Source organism: Terrapene carolina, unplaced genomic scaffold, assembly GCF_002925995.2.
Source record: "Terrapene carolina triunguis isolate 2854851 unplaced genomic scaffold, T_m_triunguis-2.0 Scaffold96, whole genome shotgun sequence".
In the NCBI taxonomy this organism is placed as follows: Eukaryota; Metazoa; Chordata; order Testudines; family Emydidae; genus Terrapene; species Terrapene triunguis.
The window spans coordinates 31922209-31943295 of NW_020664447.1; the positions used below are offsets into that span (position 1 = coordinate 31922209).

Genomic DNA, 21087 nt, shown 5'->3' on the forward strand with positions numbered 1-21087 from the left:
TAAGTACCTGCCACATTTTATCAGACCAATGGTCAATCTAGCCTGTTATCCAACAGTAGCTGGTACCAGAGCTTCAGGGAGACTGTACAGAACAGGGTAGTTGGAGCGATCCACTAGTCTTCCCCTTCCTGCTTCTGGCAGTCAGAGGTTTAGGGTTGTCCCAAACATGGGGTTGCATCCCTGACTATCTTGGCTAATAGCCGGATTAATTTATCTAGTTCTTTTTGAATGCAGTTATATTTTTGACCATGACATCATCCTATGGCAATGAGTTCCACAGGTTAATTGTGCATTGTGCAAATAAGTATTTCCTTGTGTTTGTATTCAGCCTACTGCCTCTTAATGTCATCAGGAACCCTCTGGTTTTTGTATTTTGTGAAAGGATAAATAACACTTCTCTATTAGCTTTTTCCACACCATTCATGACTGAATAGACCTCTATTATATCCCCCCTCAGCTGACTATCAAATTTGGGAATGAACAGCATGCCCCATCAACTGAAGGGCAAATTAGTTGTTTTTGTTCCAGATGGGACCCCAGAAAGTATTTTTTGTCATTCTCACCCCTCTAACACTCAATTTCTATTGTAGAAACTAACCTAGGATCCCAACTTTCTAATAAAGAGGTAATTGGAAGTGACTGTTGGACCACAAACTGTTGCTGAAGGTGCAACTAAGGTTATTTTGGGGAAGGAAGAGAACTTACACATCCACCTCCTGCAGGCAAACTAAACGTATCTGAAAAAAATTGCAGGTTTCACAGGAGATACAATCCAAACAATAGGTGATGGGCTGCCCTTCCCCGCACTGCTCCTGCTGCCTGGGATGGCACTAGGATTGCCAACCTTCCAGGAATTGTCCTGGAATCTCAAGGAATTAGATGAATCTTTAATTAAAGATTGTCATGTGATGAAAGCTTCAGGAATAGGGCCAACAAAAACTGGCAACCCTAGATGGCAGGATGCACACACCCTCACGTTCCTGAAAAGTCCTCCCTTCCCCTCCCTCCTGCTCTACCAGGCTCCAGTCAAAAACTGCAGCACCTGGCAGCTTTGCGGGCTGTGGGAAACAATTTTTGGGGCAAAAATCTGTCTGGGGATTGGTCCTGCTTTGAGCAGGGGGTTGGACTAGATGACCTCCTGAGGTCCCTTCCAACCCTGATATTCTATGACTCAGCCACGCCTCCGAGCCTGTGTCCGCTGCAGTCACATACCCGTGGCAGGGGTCCCAGCCCGGCAGGCTGAGGCCGCTATCAGACCCTCGCTCAGCGAGCTCTGCTCCGGCAGCTGCCCCTCTCCGCCCTGTACGCGGGGCGAAAGCCCTGGCGGGCGGCTCCCGGGTGCGCAGCGCTGGGGAGATGCCCCGAGGGCCGGTGCTCAGTCAAGCCGTGCCCCAGGCACAGCCTCGCGGGGATCCAGCCTGTCTCCGCCGGGCAGCCGCGGCCGCGCTGTGCGAGCCAGCGCCGAACACCGCCAAGCACGGCTCGCTGAGTCTGGGCCAGTCGCAAGAGCGTCATGGATGGCGCATGCGCACTGCCAGCGGCTAGCGCTGTCTGCCCAGCTTAACCGAATCCCTCCCCAACACGAGAAGCGCCGTTTGCCAATTGAGCGCGCTCACAGGCTGCCAGGCTCTGGTGCGCGCACCCGCTCAGCACTCTTACTCCTGGAGCGCGCTCCCGCTCCCTGACGCGCGCTCCGCGCTGTGTCTCGCGCCCCCTCGCTCAGTCAGTCGGAGGCTCCGTTAAGCGACGGCAGGTTCCTGTTTCCGTATTTTCACCCCCCCCGCACCCGCATCCGCGCGCCGGCGCCTCCTCAGAGCCGGCACCCGCAGCAGGAGGGGAGCCCGCGGGCGGGCGGTGCTGCTACTCAGGTAAGGGGGTCCGGGTGAGGAGCCGATTCGGGGCTGCTCCAGCTGCAGCTCCCCATCCCTCCCCGGGCCTGGGCTGCGGAGACTCGAGCGACTGCCGGCGGTGGGGGAAGGGGAGAGCGACCCCCGCCGGGTGCCAGGCTCCCCGCGCGGTGGCACGGGCCGGGGCCTGAGCCGCTCGGGAGCAGGGGGCTGCTGAACCCCGGGGGCGGAGGGGCCGATGGCCAGAGCACGGGGAGCCGCGTGCGAGTCCCGAGTTCCCGCAGCCCAGCAGCGGGTCGCAGGGGGAGTGCGGAGCGGGGTCCGCGGGCGGAGGCGGCGCTCCGGGGGCCGGGCTGCCGCGGGGTGCGGGGAGGGGAGCGCTGCTGTTGTCCTGCGCGCCGCAGCCGCCGCGAGTGAAGAGGTGGCGGCAAACTTCACTCACCCGGCAGATGCCCCGGCCCTACTGTCCGTCTCTGTAGGGTGAAATGACGAGCAGAAAATGCTGGTGGTGGGAGTGGATCTCCCATGAGTTCCCTTAACGTGAAGGGCCCTGGGAACCCAGAGGAGTGACTGCCCCACGAATCCGCTCCGAAGTCAGTTACTGCCGGGCGCTTGCCCACACGAGGATCTTTAACCATGTTCCACCTCGTATTAATTTACAGGAGTTGTAGTCTAGACAAGGCACTGGTGCTTGTTCCTAGGCATGTTTAATTCTAGGGATGCCATGGCAGTTGACTGTTTATGGCAGCACCCGCTGTGTGCTAGTTGCTTTCCAAACACTCAGAAAGGATGGGCCTTGTTTAAAAAAAACACAATGTAAGGACAGACCAGTAAACAGAGGTTAGGGGAAAGGAGACTAGGGTAGTCATATTACCTACAACTTATTACTCCAGTTATCTTACTTGTTGCCTTGTGCTCTCACACAACTGTTTGTTTGTTTTATATCACCTTGTTGTCTCATTATTTAGATAACATATATAGCACTTGAGTGCAGAGGTCCAGACATATGCTATATGTTGTAGGATTGGGCCTTAGACTGTAAACTCTTTGAGACAGAGACTGTTTTTGGGTTTGTCTACACTATGGAGATTATAATGACATAGCTATGTCAGTATAGCCTTATAGTGTTGACACAACTTATGCTGACAGAGGGATTTTTCTGTCGTCGTAGGAACACCACCATCCTAAACAACGTGAGCTATGTCAAGCACTCTTCTGTTAATATAGCTATGTCTACATTGGGAGTTATGTTGGCATAACTATGTCAGGGGTATGGGTTTTTTTGTTTTTTTTTTACACCCTGACTGACTATGCCCATATAACTCTCATGTGTAGACCAAGCCTATGCGTGTACAGCACAGAGTAGAGTGGGGCCATGGCTTGCCCATGCTACCCTGTTGATGCTACTCCAATACAGACATTATATAATAATAAATGTATGTCTGGGAACATACTTGTGTTCTGCTTATATTACAATTTACAATCATGTTTAGTTGGTGTGTTACAGTGGCATTTTAAATAATTTTCTATCAGTTTCTAGGCATTGTCTAACGGTCAAGGGGATACTTCAAAATGGCCATTTAGAAGTGAGGTGGTTCTTGGGTTTCACAATATTATCAGGTCCATTTTTTGAAAATCATCCTTATCTTAAGTAACGAAAAACTCAAAGTTGTAAACTGTATGGGCAACTATAAAGGCAGTTGATATTTGCTGGTTCCCTGTGTGGTCACTAAAAACAGATTTTACAGTAATCTTTTTACATGTATTAAAGTTCACAATCAACAATATTTATATAGGTGACTACAATTTGAATCACAGTCTTGTATTTTTAATAATCTGTATTTGCTTGGATGCTGCAGCTGTACAAGCTTGTACACTGCCAAAGTTGTCTGAGCACTTGCCTAAAATAATTTCAAGATGAAATCATTCTGCATTGTTCAGCGAAGCAGTGTTTTGCTGTTCTCCCCCAAATACACACAATAAACCAACCAATTTTTCCATGTGTAAAGTGTAATTAATTATTCATATTTCTGAGCAAGCTATTCAATAATGAGGATAAAGTAAGCAGACACTGGAATGCTGAATTGCACAAGTTCAGTATCTCAGACACAGACAACTGGAGATGTGTATCTGACAGCTTAAAAATGTAAGGGGTCTTAAAGTTGTAACTGCTTTTTCTCTTGTTGCTTGCTTTGTTTAGAATCTTGTCTGAGTAAATTAGCTAAGCAACTGAAAGGAAACTTTATGATTACAAGAACAGGTGTAAAACATCTTTATACTTGCTCAAGAACAAATGGATTAATTAATTAAAATCAGCAAGGATACTAAGATCCATAGAAACAATGAGGAATCCTTGTGGCACCTTAGAGACTAACAAATTTATTTGGGCATAAGCTTTCATGGGCATCAGTTGCATCTGATGAAATGGGTTCTAGCCCATGAAAGCTTATGCCCAAATAAATTTGTTAGTCTCTAAGGTGCCACAAGGACTCCTCGTTGTTTTTGCTGATACAGACTAACACGGCTACCACTCTGAAACCTAAGATCCATAGGGTTTTACTAGTTTCTGTAACTAATTTTAATTGTTTATGATCACTGTATTAAGTTTGCAAACAAAAAGATTAGTTTGAATGCATAATGGAATTGTGTTGATGATAAATATTTTAGACAGTTCCTGAAATACCCATCAGATTAAGGAAAGTTTTGATCTGTTCAGACCTATTGTAGCTGTATAAATGAGTGCCCTGCTTACCCGTTATATTTTAGATTGAATGAATTTCAAAGTCTTGTTTATGGATTTTGGATATTAATTTTGTGATCATTCTTTTCAGCATAATTTCAGGGATTCAGTGATATCTTCTGAAAGAAATAGTTGAATTTGAGTACTTAAATCTTTTGTATAGTCAGAGTTTAAAATAAGAAGTAATTACAGTATTGTTAGGCTGGTCTGGAGGGGGAGCTAGTGCCAAAGCAAAATATAACTTAATTTATGCTAGAATGGTTCTAAAGCCTGCAGATCTGTTTCCAGTTTGACCATGGGATATACCAATACTATAAAGAAAAGAAATGTAGATGATTTACGGTAGACCATTCAAAAAACTGCACATCTCTTTCCAGTTTGATCGCAAGATGGACAGTACAATACAATCTAATACAATAAAGAAATATAGATAATGCATACTATATCTGAATGTTTATAATGTATCTGTACTAATGTTTACTATACATCATGTAAAAAAAGTGATACATATGCATTATATACACATACATATTATATGTGGTTGTGCGCAAGTACAGGGAGACAAGCACACACCCAAACTCGTCTACTAACAGAACATTATTAAGGTTACGAAGTCAAGCACTCACAGGTTAGGAAATGCCGGAGTTAAGATTGGCTGTACAGCCTTAATTCAGACCCTTGTGCATATGCATTATGATACAATCTTTAATTACATGATCACATACTATTTTTCCACAGGACCCCCAGCCTCATTCAGTGCATAGGATAAATCTGCTCTGGGGATAAATCAAGGTTGAGCAGGAAAGTTAAACTCTTGTCTTGTAGGATCCCATCTTCATTTGTTGCACAATTTGGAACATGTGTAACAAATGAGGCAAAGGTTTGTAAGAAGAGAAAAAATGGTGTCTCATGGTTAAAGCAGATGAATGTTGCCCTGGAGAATTGGATTCTATCCCTTCCTTTGCTACAGAGTTTCTGTGTAATGCTAAGCAACTCACTTAAACCAACAGAGGGTCCTTTTTACAGTATAAATGGTTACTAATTGTGTGTTTCTCATTTTCTGGGTGCCTGACTTGAGATCCTGGGGTCTGATTTGCAGAAGTGTTGACAGCTGCAGTTGAAGTCAATGGAAACTGTGCTTCGAACATATATAGTGCTAAATAATCCTCAAAAATCAGAATGGGCACCCAAATTTAGTGGATACTTTTGACCTTGATCTCTTTGTGCCTCAGTTCCTCATCTGTAAAAAGGGGATAATAATAACCCCTCACTTCAAAGGGCTGTTGTAAAAATAAATTTATTAATGTTCATGAAGCACTCAGATACTGTAATGATGAAAGCCCATGAGGAATCTGATAAATTTGTTTTTAGAGCAGGGTTTGAATAATATGCGATAAAGAAGGTATGGAGCCACAAATAGAACAGTGTGGAAAAAACAAAATATCAAATAGTTAAGCAAGCACCATTCGTCCTATGCACTGAATGAGATGGAGGTTCTGTGGATAAAACGGTATATGATCATATAGTTAAAAACTGTTTCACAATGCATATACACAAGGAGGCTGAATTAAAGTTTCACAGGCAACATTAATTTTCTGGCATTTTCTAACTTGAGTTTGTAACCTTAAAAATGTGTGTATTATCTAATTTCCTAGGATTTTTAAAAAAAAATTGAAAAAACAAGAATTTCATCATTTGGTGGCATATAGACACCGACATGAGTCATCAGTAGGGTTGGAACCTTTAGATCAACCACACAGACCTCTGCCACTTGTGCTAATAGAATAAATGATAGCAGTATTAGGTGTCATCATCAATGTGGACTAGTGCTAGAGGGGGATGAGACATGCTTTTTGCCAGTAGATCTCACAGTTGTTTGCTGACTGCAGAGGACTGGTGAGATGCAAGAATCTTGGGTCCCATTCCAAGTTATGGAGAGGAGTGTGTTCTAGTGGGCATAGTCTCTTCTGTTTATTTCCCTCTCCCTGCTCCAAACTGTGACCCCTTCTGATCTATCCCTTACATTCTGTCCTTCCTGTCTCTTCCCCATTTTGGCTCCTCATCCCAATCCTATTCTCCTCACCTAACCAGTCCCAGTCTCTGCTCCTCAGGTTTTCATCCCAGCCTGTCTCCTCTTCAGACACCCAGTCCCAGTGTCCTCCTCTAATCCCAGTCTCCTTGTCTAGCCAGTTCCAGTTCCCTCCCTCTTGGGCTTTCAGCCAGTCTGTTTCTCTCCCACATCCTGGTTGCCAGTTGCCCATCCCCTTTGGATCCCAGTGCCAATCTTCCTCCCAGGCTCTTTGGCCAATCTCATTGTCCTGCATACTTCCCCGCAGCTCCTTGTCCCAATCTCTTCTCCCAGCCAGCCCCGGTTCTCCCCTCACACCACAACTCCTCATCATGTCACTGGTTCTCAGCCCCATTCTCTTTGCCCAGCTAGTCCTAGTCCCCCTCCCCCATCCCACTTACTGTCTCCCAGTCTTCTCCTTACACCATTTCCTTTTCTGGCTCCTAGACCCTGCCCCCCAGTCCCAGTTTCCTACTTCTATTTCTCCCCCCCCCCCCATCTCAGCAGATATAGCTCATCCCTGCTGTGTTCATATTGGACAGCTTCTTCCTCCATGTTTCATTGAGAGCAGTACACAGGAGAGATGTGGCTCCCTGCTTTCATTTCTGGGGCCTGCACCAGGACCCAGCACAGCCTGCAGCCTCCCAGAGCTGTAATTGCAGGGGAAGTCCTACTCAGTCCCCTGCAGCCCAGGGCTGGAGCAAGCTCAGTGCAGATGGATTCAAGGAATTTGCTAAAATTATATAGTCTCTACTGTGCAAACTGTTTTTTTTCCTCAAAAGCCAAATTTGGGCAGATTTTCACAGGAATGGCAAAAATCACATTCCTGACACAAAGGCTACTCCTCCTCTGACAAATTTCAGGTCCCTGATCCAATGCATTGGGGTGCTAGAGCTGCTCAAAGAAAAGGTTGCCATTTTTTTCCAGCCTGGGCAAAACAATGTATTTTTCCCTAGCTTTGTTCTTGAAAACATTTGAACTGTGTTTGCTGATTTTTTCCAAAACAGTTCAGCCTTGGGGGTACACTTGGAATGGAAAACTTCAGCCTGAAAGGCTGAAGTTTGGCAAAGTTATATTAAACTGAAAACTGTTTTATAATAAGGGGTGTCTGCTAACCTTAATAGGTGGTACTGCCAGCCTTGCCTATAATTAAGGATAAGATTATGTCACGGAAGTTACAGATTCTGTGACTTTCAGAGACCTCTGTGACGTTTTCAGCTTCAGCCCCAGGGTGGCAGGGCTGGAGCTCTCAGCAGGTGTGGGGACCACAGAACTCTCAGCCAGCGTGTGGGGGAGGAGCTCCTGGCGCTCTCAGCTGGCATGGACGGTGGGTGGGCCTCCCTCTCCGGAGCTGTTGGCTGCTGCAACGGTGGGTGCTGGACCCCCCCTCCTCTCGCACTGGGGCTCAGGCTCTTCCTCCCCCTGTGCTTGATCTTGTAACATTTTAATTTCCAGTGGGAACCTTTTTCTGATGATGTAATACTGTTGAGAATTGGTGGTCAATTCTGAGTTTAAAATTTCCCAATTTAAAACGTTTGTGTTAAACTTGTCCCATTGTTTGAAATCTTGTTAACCCACACTAGTAATCTTAAAAGGAACATAAAATACAGGGTTCTGGGGGAAGGAGAAGAGGATATTCCCATGTTGTTAGTCTGACCACATTTTTGTTAAATATCTAGTCTTTAAATCATAAGCATGCCTGAGGCAAAGTGCTATTATTAAATGACTGTCAGGAGGTGCTTTAATTGTGATGCAAACTGCCATCAGCAGAGATATTCAACTGATACTTCACTGATGATCTCAACACCTCCAGTGGTTTGCAAGTAGGGATCCCAAGGTCTCTTTGTAAGTGGTGTTTTCTGTAACAAAGCATAGTGAATTACCAGGGGATCTACAGGTATCCGTTTTACCTAGTTCCTTCTAACATCAGCCAACATGAAAATGTGATCTACATAGTTTACTTGTTTGCATATTGTGATATAGCAGGGCCAGGGAGCAGTGGGAGAGTGGTAGAAGGGAGATATACAAGCCCTAGGCTAATTAAGGTGTGGTTCCCTGTAGACTAGGGAGGGTTGCTACAGGTTAATTGGAGCACCTGTAGTCAATTAAGGCCCTGTCAGGAACCTAATAAAACCCCCTGCTTCAGGCAGTCAGGGAGTGCAAGGAAGGGAGAGGAATTATTTCAGCTCAGTACTAATGTGGACACGAGAACGAATGGATATAAACTGGCTGTGGGGAAATTTAGGCTTGAAATTAGACGAAGGTTTCTAACCGTCAGAGGGGTGAAATTTTGGAACAGCCTTCCGAGGGAAACGGTGGGGGCGAAAGACCTCTCTGGCTTCAAGATTAGGCTAGATAAGTTTATGGAGGGAATGGTTTGATGGGATAACGTGATTTTAGTCAATTAGGCAATAACGGCCATCGCTGGTAAAATGAGGGTCTGGCTAGAGAATCTTGCCTGTATGCTCGGGGTTCTACTGATCGCCATATTTGGGGTCGGGAAGGAATTTTCCTCCAGGGTAGATTGGCAGAGGCCCTGGAGGTTTTTCGCCTTCCTCCGCAGCATAGGGCAGGGGTCGCAAGCTGGAAGATTCTCTGCAACTTGAAGTCTTTAGATCACGATCTAGAGACTTCAACAGCAGAGTTAAGGGAAAGTGGGGGGGTCAGCTTTTGTGGCCTGCATCATGCGGGAGGTCAGACTAGATGACCATATTGGTCCCTTCTGACCTTAAAGTCTATGAGTCTGAGTCTATGAGACTGGAGTTTGGAGGTGCATTGCTGAGACTTGTAAAAACAGAGAACTGAAGGAAGGGAGACCCCCTCCCCCAGCGTCAAGGACCGAGGGTAACCCTACCAAAGAGGGTAAGAAACTTGCAGGGGTTGAGAGGGGCTGGGGCTCAGTGTGAGGAGCAAACCCAGAACCCTCCCCCACTTCCCTTCTCTACCACCTTCGTGCCTGAAGAGTAGGGGCAAGGGGTGGTGTTTTAGCCCACCACCAACAAAATTTTGTCATAATAAATAGTGTTCAAAATAAAATGGAATACTTCACAGCTGAATCCAGAGCTATACAGGACAATTCTGCAAGTCTAGAATTTGAGGTCTGCATTGACACTAATTACCCTGTGATGCACATTCAGAAAAAAAGTTGATATGCTTCCACAAAATTGGAGTTGCAGTTCTACAGCATTCTTTCTTTGTTTGTCTGCTTGGTAACCTTATAGTGCTAAGGTGAAAGTAGTTAGTTTCTTTTAGGGCAGTCCATTAATTGCATTAATTAACTAAAAAAATTAATCGCAATTGCAGTTTTAACCACACTGTTAAACAACAGAATACCAATTGAGATTTATTAAATAATTTTGGATGTTTTTCTACATTTTCAAATATATTGATTTAAATTACAACACAGAATACAAAGTGTACAGTGCTCACTTTATATTATTTTTTATTACAAATATTTGCACTGTAAAAATCATAAGAAATAGTATTTTTAAATTCGCCTCCTACAAGTACTGTAGTGTAATCTCTTTATTGTGAAAGTGCAACTTACAAATGTAGGGTTTTTTTTGTTTGTTACATAACTGCACTCAAAAACAAAACAATATAAAACTTTAGAGCCTACATATCCACTCAGTCCTACTTCTTGTTCAGTCAATGGCTAAGACAGACCAGTTTGTTTACATTTTCGGGAGATAATGCTGCCCGCTTCTTATTTAAAATATCACCTGAAAGTGAGAACAGGTGTTCGCATGGCACTTGTGTAGCCGGCGTTACAAGGTATTTACGTGCCAGATATGATAAACATTTGTATGTCCCTTTATGCTTCAGCCATCATTCCAGAGGATATACTTCCATGCTGATGATGCTCATTTTAAAAAAAAAAGAAAAAAGAAGCGTTAATTAAATTTGTGACGGAGCTCCTTGGGGGAGAATTGTACATCTCCTGTTCTGTTTTACACACATTCTGCCATATATTTCATGTTATAGCAGTATCGGATGATGACCCAGCACATGTTGTTTATTTTAAGAACAGTTTCACTGCAGATTTAGCAAAATGCAAAGAAAGTACCAATGTGAGATTCCTAAAGATAGCTACAGCACTCGACCCCAGGTTTAAGAATCTGAAGTGCCTTCCAAAAATCTGAGAGGGATGAGGTGTGGAGCATGCTTTCAGAAGTCTTAAAAGAGCAACATTCCAATGCAGAAACTACAGAACCCGAATCACCAAAAAAGAAAATCACCCTTCTGCTGGTGGCATCTGATTCAGATGATGAAAATGAACATGCGTCGGTCCGCACTGCTTTGGATTATCGATCAGAACCCATCATCAGCATGGACACGTCCTCTAGAATGGTGGCTAAGTACAGTACTTGTACTTGTATTAGATGAATTGAAAAATGTTATTTCCCTTGTTTTTTACAGTGCAAATAATTGTAATAAAAATAAATATAAAGTGACCACTGCACACTTTGTATTCTGTGTTGTCATTGAAATCAATATATTTGAAAATGTAGAAAACATCCAAAAATATTTAAATAAATGGTATTCTATTATTGTTTAACAGCGTGATTAATAATGATTTTTTTTAAATTGCTTGACAGCCCTAGTTTCTTTTAAAGGTGGAATAGTTGGAGAGAGATTTAATAGTGAAGAGTGTTACTCTGACAATTTTTACTTTGTAGAATTAACAATTTTGTAAAAGTTTTTGGAATATTGTTGTGCATATCTTGTGGCAGACGATTCTGGTTAGTTTGGTTAGTTGCATAATTTTTTCTGCCCAGGATATTTCTGCTAACCTTTTTCAAATATATTGTGTATTATAAAAGTACTGTAATAATACAGGTTAGTGCTGTTCTAGCTACTTCCTGATATCTTTCGTTAGCCTTTTGAATTACAGTACTTGGATTAAACTTTTATATAAATTCTAACTAAATTATAGAACAACAAATCAGTGTTTTTATGATGAAAATAGTGTCCTTAAACTCTTTCAGATCTGAAGACTTTTTGAAACCTGTTGTTTTGTATATATACACATTTGTATTCAGACATAAAAGCAAGTTTTATGAACAAATCAATAGCATGAGCTGCATGTAGGAGGTGAGCATGCAGAGGTTACTTTTTTAACTTTCATAATTAACAACTGTTCTCTAGAAAATAGAGTGGTTGGGAGTGTAAGTCTTAATACTTTGTAATAGAATAAACATGCATCTGCTGTGGGGAAAAAAAATGGTCCAACTCTGTATACAAAAGCCTAGAAATTCATTGTACCGCTGCTGAGCTGTGATCCTTCAGAAAAGCAGATAGTTCACATGTGCTTTTGCCTCCACATAAACGCCTATCAAAAACAGCAGTTAATTAAATTGGCACATTAACTTTCCTCCTCATGCTTGGTGAGTATACAAATGCTTTTGTTGAATAAGAAAAAAAGTGACTTGTTGCAAAAATGTGTTGAAGTATTAAAATTGACAATAGCCTTGGAGGTCTCTCTTCACCTTCCCTATCTTTCATTTTGACATCACCATAAGTAAGGAACATACTTGAAAAATCATCGAGACAAGCAATTCAGTGCAACCAGAGCTTCTGATAACCTCAGCTGTGCTTGGAGAGGGCCCAAGAGATTCAGTATCATAACTAAACATTTATGACTAGACTTTGATTGTAATATTAAATAGTATAAAAAAAAGTTACAATATTTTATTTTTCTTAATTTTTGCATAATGTGTAATAATGCAAACAGGGCCGGCTCTAGGCATCAGCAAAGCAAGCAGTTGCTTGGGGCGGCAAATTTGCATGGGCGCAAGAATCCAGCATGGGAGCTGAGAACCAACAAGGGGCCCTGGGAGCTGTAGTTCCTTGGTTAGCTCCCTGCCTATAGAGCCAGTCCCGGAGCAGGGAAAGAACTACATTTCCCAGCAGTCCCTCGGCCGCGATTAACAGGAAAGGAGGGGGGGGAAGGAGTGTGGAACTGAAACCTCATGCTGCAGCTTGCTGTGAATGGTAGGGACAGAGCCAGCTCTAGGTTTTTTGCTGCCCCCCCACCCTAGCCCTGGGCTCCCCCCACACTCCCGTGTTGCCCCAGCCCTGGACTCTCCCCCGCCCACACCCCCTGCTGCCCCAGCCCTGGGCTTTCCCCCCACCCGCATCTCCTGCCACCCCAGCCCTGTGCTCTTCTCCTCCCCCACACCCGCACCCCCTGCTGCCCCAGTTCTGGCCCTCACCTGCACCTCCTGCCGCCCCAGCCCTGGGCTCTCCCCCAAAGAAAGAATTGGGTGGACTAAATGGACAGTGCACCTCTTTATCTGAAGCCTAGCAAGGGAGGTATGTGGATCCTACTCGAATTTAAAATGAAAAGTAAGGGAGGGGAGGCTCTACTAGGACCTGAGGAGCTTTAGATACAGTACCAGGCACACAGGAGGATTTACACTTCTGAGCCATGGAAGCAGAAATTGACTTTTCTTTTCCAGATTTAGCTACTATTCAGAAAGGGAATCTAGCACCTGCCTTCCAGATTTGAACACCCTCAAAATTCAGGAGTGCTCAAGCTCAATTTGGGCAGCTGTTACTTCATTTCTCCCAAATCAGATATACTGATCCACTATAACTTGCTGTAGAAAAAGTAGAATAAATTGAGCAAGAAATGCTTCCCAGTGGTTATTAGGACTGGAATTGCTATTTTCAACAGCCATGGCTTTTTTAGTTTTATTTGTTTAAAAGGAAGACAGTGATATTGCATTGGCAAATTCCCCATAGAAACAAAGAATGGAACAAAAGACTAATAAAGGCACATCAACTTTTCCTCATTTATGTAGGACAGTCTTATTATATGCATCCAGATATCCTTCAATCACACAAGCTGAAAATTGTTCCATTTTACTGCAGTTCTATAACCATATGGGAACCAATCCTGTCTGTGTTCTGTGCACATCCAAAATTCCTGCTGAATGACCCGCCCTGGGAGCGAGTTACCAGCGACCCAGGGCTGGGGCTGCAGGAGGGTGCAGTTGGTGGGTGGGGAGAGAGAGAGAGAGCCCTGGGCTGGGGGTGGGGGGGTAGCCAAAAATTTTTTGGCTTGGGGCAGCAAAAAACCTAGAGCCGGCCCTGAATGCAAACAGTACAGGAATTCCCATAGCTAGGGCCCTACCAAATTCACGGCCATGAAAAATGCGTCATGGACCATGAAATCTGGTTTTCCCCCTGTGAAATCTGGTCTTTTGTGTGCTTTTACCCTGTACTATACAGATTTCATGGGGGAGACCAGCGTTTCTCAAATTGGGGGTTCTGGCCCAGAAGGGAGTTGAGGGGGGCATACCAAGGTTATTTTAGAGGGGGTCATGGTATTGCCACCCTTACTTCTGCTTTGCCTTCAGAGCTGTGTGGCCAGAGAGCGGTGGCTGTTGGGCCGGCTGCCCAGCTCTGAAGGCAGCACCCCGCCAGCAGCAGCACAGACATAAGAGGGACAGTACCACAACACCCCTCCCCCCCCAATAACCTTATGACCCACCACAACTCCTTTTTGGGTCAGGACCCCTACAATTACAAAACCTGAAATTTCAGATTTAAATAGCTGAAATCCTTAAATTTGCGATTTAAAAAAAAAAAAAAAAGCTATACATGAAATTGACCAAAATGGACCATGAATTTGGTAGGGCCCTATACATGGTAAATTAGACCAGTACTCTAGTCAGGTAAACTGTCTAATAGTAGCCAATACCAGCTGCTACAGAGGAATGTGGCAGGAACTATACTGTGGACAGGTTATTACATAACTGCCCATAGTGAAAACAGCTTCCAATTCTCCCCAATAATTAGGGCAATTGGGACTTACAGTATTTCAGGTGAAGGTTCCTAATAGTCTTCTTTAATCCTAACTAACCTAAATTATTGCTGTCTGAAAGTTTTGTCATTCCACTGTTCATCCACTTGATATGTTCAAAGAATTCTATTAGAGAAGCATAATTTTCCTTTGCCAAAGTAGTGTTTGCTTGTCCCTTCCACATTATGACTAATGTGTTTTTAAAATCTGTTTTTAATGATTTTCAGACAATTTATCTTGTCCCGACATAAAGTTCTACTAGTCCGTGATTTCTAGGCTTATCCCTAGCACTTTAAAAAAAAAAAAAAAAAAAAAAAAAAAAGTAGGTAAAACATTTGCCTGCTATCTTCTTCCAGCCCTCCTGTATAGTAGCAGGTTTTACTGATGGAATGCCACCAACCAATGATTGTCATCAGTTACTTTACTCTCAAATATCTTCAAATTCTGAAGGAATACTCTCTGGTTTTGGTTATTTGTTGCTCTTTAGTTTATCAGCTTGAACCACCATCCTCCTTTTATTTTAAAAAGCACTTAAATTCCTGACAGTAGCTCATCTTTATTTCAAGAGGACCTCGGGAGTAACACAATGGGTTCTTATATCTCTGGTGTTATTACCTCACCATCCCTGTCTTGGCACCTGGGTTTTCCTCTTTGGTTCTGCAGTCTTCATTGCTCTTGCCTTCCAGCCAAAGAAAAAGACACCCCTTCCAAGTGAAAAAGCCCAAAATAAAGAAGTATTCTCTAGACTCAGTTCTTCACTCTTGCTGATGCAGGATTGCCCTCCCTGGCTAAACAATGTCTTCATCTTCCCTGGGCTACAGATGCCTTCTTTTTTCTCCCTGGGCTCCAGTAGTTCTTTACCCTGTTGACGCAGGGGTTTGAAGGTGCGTTCCTCCTGTCTTCTCTGGAAGCAGAAGCTCAACGCTCCTAAACAAGGACTTACAACAGCAACTGAGCCTCCATCCCACCCCAGTACCATATTGTCTCAGCTTTTCCTTCTTCCATCATACCCCTTTGCATCCTTTCACAATCTGTTGTCACAGGCCTTTTCAACAACCCTGTAATTGGGGTCTGAGTTTCCTAAGCTCTCTTGGCAGAGAGCTGCTCTCCAGATTCCATCTCCCCTGGTCTTTCAGTACCACCACCTGCTCTCTGTTGATGTCTCTGAGCTCCTCCTGGCTTCTGCAGAAAATCTCACCCAACATCTTGATCCAATCCTGGTCTCTGTCCTTCTGAGCCAAGAACAACACATTATATAATTCTGGCACAGTCACATGGCTCCTGGGTCATATGACCTGTCTAGGACTACGTCTCCCATCAGTCCCTCTTGGAAAAACATCTCTCAGAATTCCCCTCCTGTAAAGGCCAAAATCCCCAATAAAAGGCTGATGGGTGGTGCCTGTTCTAGAGCCAGCATACTCTGGTAGTTATCTCTTCAACATCCTCACTGATAAAGATGGATGTAAAACTTCTTTGCTGTTTCCTTCTCTTCTTTAATTGTTTCCTTTATCCCTTGGTAGGAGTAAAATAATTACCATGATTCATTTGTATTGCAATAGCAACTGATACATCAGCTGCTTGGTAAACTAGATGGAAGCAAACAATAAGCATTGCTGTGCAACCAAATATAGTGTCATGAATCTAGGAACAAAAATGCAGGGCATACTTATAGGATGGAGGATACTATCCTGGGAAGTAGTGATTGAGAGAGACTTGGGAGTGTCGTAGTAAATAATCAGCTGAACATAAACTCCCAGTATGGTGCTTTGGCCAAAAGGCTAATATCCTTGGATGTATAAAAAGAAGAATATTGAGTAGGAGTAGAGAGGTTTGACGCTGGTGCAACTACTCCTTGAATATTATCTGGGTCTGGTGTCCATGATTCAAGAAGGTTGTTAATAAATTAGAGAGAAGCCATGACAATAAGTAAAGGATAGGAAAACATTCTTTATAATGATAGAATCAAAGAGCTCAGTCTATTTAGTTATCAAAGAGAAAGCAAAGGGGTGACTTCATCATTGTCTACGAGTATCTATATGGGAACAGCAGTCTGATAATAAAAGGCTCTTCAGTCTAGTAGACAAAGGTATAACAAGATCTAGTGACTGGAGGTTGAAGCTAGACAAATTCAGACCAAAAATTAAAGTTCAGATTTTTAACGGTTGGGGTAATTATCCATTGGAACAACATATGTAGCTTCTCCCTCACTGGCAATTTTAAAACCAAGATAGGATGTTTTTCTAAAAAATATGCTCTAGTTCAAACAGGAATTAATTTAGGCTAGTTCTGTGGCCTATATTCTGCAAGAGGTCAGACTAGATGATCACAATGGTCCCGTCTGGCCTTATAACTTATGAGTCTATATTCAAATACTGTAGTTAGGATCAAAACTCTTGACTTCATTAGGGCTCTGTCTGGGCCCACAAGTCTATGTGGATCCAATTGCAGTATTGGGGTCATGATCTGTAAATTTATTGTCATGGGGGTTCCAAGTTGATAGTGGTCCTTTAAAATGACCCACTTTTTTTTAGAAGTCCCAGATGAACATTTACATTTAGAAATAATAATAATGGAGAGAATTCCAAATGTAATACATTTTTCTTTACAGTATAAGAGCTTGCTAGAGGTTCAAAATGTTTCTTGAAATGTCTCTCAAAATTCTGATCATAACGTTTTCCTAGTTCATCTGAAATGAAGGTCTCCAATTTAAGCTCTAGTTGAGCAGTTAAAATCCTTCTCTAATTTATAACCCTACGCAGCCTAAGTGGGAATCTGGGGACAGATTTAGGAGTAGAGTTCCATCCTTGAAAATATTAGTGGTATAACTGTATTGACGAATGGCTTAATAAATCTACCTTGATCAAGGAAGATGGAATCATTTTAGTGATGGAGCCTTTCACTCCATGGAGGCTAAACTAGCCCTTAATCGGAAGGTGGTTGTCAAGGTCAGATTGAGGCACACTGGAGGGACAGTGTGGAGAAACAGGCAAAGTAACTGCCAATATGTATCCATTTTGGGGCTAAACACAGGATGGCACTCTCCAGGGCTTTGTCTGGCTCCTTTAATCAACATTACATCCATTTGAACTAGCCCATTTACATCTTTTTATATGTTGTCTTTCATTCTAATGTCCTGATAGTTGTACACTGATTAAAATCAGTGTGTAACTTTAAAAAAAGGTATTAGTCTCTCACCATTAAGTAGGGCAGAAATTACTAATTTGTAAAGAGCCCCACATAAAACAAGCATCAGATTACATGCCTAGCAAAATAGGCAGAAGACAACTAAATATCTAAATATTTGTTTACCTTTTATTTGATACCCACAGTACATTTACCTGCAAAAAATCCCAGCACCATGTCCAGTTATTTTCAATATTAACATTTGATAGATGTGCCTGGTCTGTGAAATATGTGTAATCAGAGATTTCACTCAATTTAATAGAATCTCTAGAAACATCATGTCATAGGTGTTGTAATGATGCTCACTCTGTAATATGGTAACACTGTGTTAAATAAATCTGGTGACTATGGTACATCTACACAGCAATTAAACACCTGTGACTGGCCCAGGTCAGCTGACTTGGGCTGGGGCTGCAGGGCTATAAAACTGCTATGTAGATACTTGGGCTGGATTTCGTCCCAGAACCTGGGCTCCAGCCCAAGCTTGAATGCCCGAACACTGCAATTAAACAGCAGTATCGCCTGAGACCTGTGAGCCTGAGTCAGCTGACATGGGCCAGCTGCTGGTGTTTAATTGTAGTGTAGACCTACAATATATTCCTGTATGATGTCTCTTTAAACAAAAGCTTATTGTTGTAATGATTATTGTTTTGTTTCACATTTTTACATGGCAAGGATTAATAAACCTGCTAATACTTTCTTAATTAAATAGTTAAAAAAGCAAATTCATGGCCATGAAAAACACATCACAGACCATGATATGTCTTCTCCTCCCCCCCCCCCCGTGAAATCTAGTCTTTTTTGTGTTCTTTTACCCTAAACTATACAGATTTCACAGTGGGGAAAACAGTGTTTCTCAAATTGGGTGTCCTGACCCAAAAGGGAGTTGCAGGGGATGGGGTCACAGTATTGCCTCCCTTACTTCTGTGCTGCCTTCAGAGCTGGGCGGCCAGAGAGTGGCAGCTGCTGACTGAGGGCCCAACTCTGCAGGCTGCAGTGCAGAAGTAAGGGTGGCAATACCATACCATGTCATTCTTACTTCTGTGGTGGTGCTGGCAGTGGCTCTGCCTTCAGTTCTTTGACTTTAGGAGGAGAAAGCAAGCTGGGATTTGGCATTGTAATAGTAACTGCAGCCACTAGTAAGGTGTGTAATTTTAATTGTTTTTGTTTTATTTCCTTTTTTATCAAACTGATTAGAACCCAGAAAGAGAGCTTAAATACTGCAGTTTTAAAATAATCCTTTGTAGTCTAAAGGTTATAAACCTTTGGTATTATGTAAACAAAAATTAAAAGGAAATTCTTAGGCTCAAGGCCCTTACTTCCTTTTTGGTTTTGTTTTGTTTTGTTTTACCATACGTATTCTCTCTGACTTGTATTGTTCAATTCTTTCTTTCATTGTGGGAGATGAAGGATTTGGTAATGGTAGAATTTTTCTTTTTTTGTGAATTGGAGGGAATTGATGAGTTTCCCTTTAGCCATGGCAGGGATCAAAATTTCTTGTTCTTTGATTATTGGTCCAAGTTCCTTGTTCATACCTTGGTTCTCTCTCCTCTGGACTGTTGTAATATCCTTCTCCTTGTCTTGATAACTCCAAAGCTGCTGCTTTGCTCATTTAACCCTCCTTATCATATCCCCCAACTAGTTCTTTCCTTATCAAACACCTGTTCCTTGCTTTCAGGAGCACTGCAGAGCTTCACCATGTCTACATTTCTGCCATAGTTTCTATTGCTTCTCATCTTTGGCCTACAATTTGCCAGCTGTTCTCAACTTGATATACTCTCTTTATGAGTTTATTTTTCATCCTGTTGCTGTGCTTAGAAAAACCTCCCTGTCCCTATTTGGAGTTCTCCACCTCTGAATCACTCCTTTTAAACCCTCTTCTTTTGGCTGATTTTCTGCAGATGTTCACTGCTCTGTACTAGTACTCCTCTGTTGCTCTACTTTTATCTCATATTGAATGGTCCATGTTTTCAAACTTCATCCACATTTTGTGTCATGTTAATTTTTTGTTGTTTTTGTCTTTGGCATCCCTTCTCCTTATTTTGTCATTCTTTAATGTTAATCTTATTTAACATTTTAAAATATTTATATATTTACCTTTTTAAAAACTTACAACAGTATATTAACTTACAGAAAGAGCAGAATGGACAGAGTCCATACAAAGAAAATTCATTCTGTGTTCAAAAACGGCAATGATTAAATGCTTTTCTTCTAAAGTTTTCCAAAGTTACAATTTGAGCTTTAGTCATCATTTAGACTCCCCCCCCCAAAAATTGAGGGGTCACTGTATTGGAGTGTAGGTTAACACCTTGTTGATTTGTATGAAATGAAAACTGAAGGAGAAGATAAAGAGAAATGAAAAATAAGAGACTGAGTCACAGGAAAAGAATGGACGTCTAATAGGTGAATGAAGAAGTGGCAGAGTATGGGGCCACTTTAACTTGGGAGATGTTGAGCTACATTTTTGCTGGTCTCCTAAAGTATTTCTGTCCATAGTAGGTTAAAATATGCTTAAAATATGTTTACCATCTTGCTTCTCTCTTTCTCTGACCCCCAAATGTTACATCATGATTTTAGCAGCTGATATCTATCTCAAGATCTGCTGGTTAGAGATGCCCATATTTCCAGTGTAATGTAGCACCCTTATCTCCTGAGTAAGTACCCCCTGGTCAGTTAGCCTTCATGGTGATGGACATTCTTCCTAAGTTCCTCACTTCAGAGGTAGATGTGAGATCCCTCCTGCAATTTTTTTTTTCAAGTGGAAATGGTTTTTTTGTTGTGGTACTACAACTACACTGAGAACTCAACATTGCAGATGTTGGCAGATAGAGGATTCCTCAAGGTTTTCTCTGTGGGTCATCCTTTCTCTGGACAATATTTTTTGCCTTTTCTCACCCTCTCCTTTCAGCTTAGCACGAGTTCTGGGAGGGAGAGGGGTCCTTTGGCAGGATTTCAGGAGAACTAGTAAATACTCTCATTTTTGTGCTACTTCTACACTGCTAATGGTTAAAGTGGAGGCTCAGTGCTCAGATCAAAGGGGCCTCCACTCCTATTCTTGCTCAGCTCAATGCCCCTGCAGCCCCTCTCCGCTCTGCAGAAGCACTGCTTCTGGACACCTGAGGTTTGGGCTGGTTTAAACCAGGACTTGGCTTTACAGAGATCCACAGATGGTTGATCTCATGGTACTGTCTCCAGCCAGTGCTGAGCATGACCGCAAAACCCTAGTAATAGGTTAGAGAGGAAGGAAATTCCTTGAGTTTGGAAACCTGCACTTCTGTTGTGGCTGATTTCTTTTGCTCCGAATCAGGGCCGGCTCTAGGTTTTTTGCCGCCCCAAGCAAAAAAAATTTTGGCTGCCCCCCTCCCCCCCGTCCCAGCCCTGGGCTCCTCGTCGCACCCCCACCCCCTGCTGCCCCAGCCCTGGGCTCTCCCCCCCCCCC

The 21087-nt window shown here is 42.9% G+C and overlaps 1 protein-coding gene across 5 annotated transcripts in view; it reads left to right on the forward strand.

Moving 5' to 3' along the window:
* Positions 1 to 1785: 1785 nt before the first annotated feature.
* FUT8 (fucosyltransferase 8) overlaps positions 1786 to 21087 on the forward strand; it is a 270218-nt gene continuing 250916 nt past the window's right edge. For all 5 annotated transcript variants that reach the window (XM_024210899.2, XM_024210895.2, XM_024210897.2 and 2 more), the window contains exon 1: positions 1786 to 1868. The gene's annotated coding sequence lies outside the window, so the exon portion shown is untranslated. The remainder of the gene's footprint in view (positions 1869 to 21087) is intronic.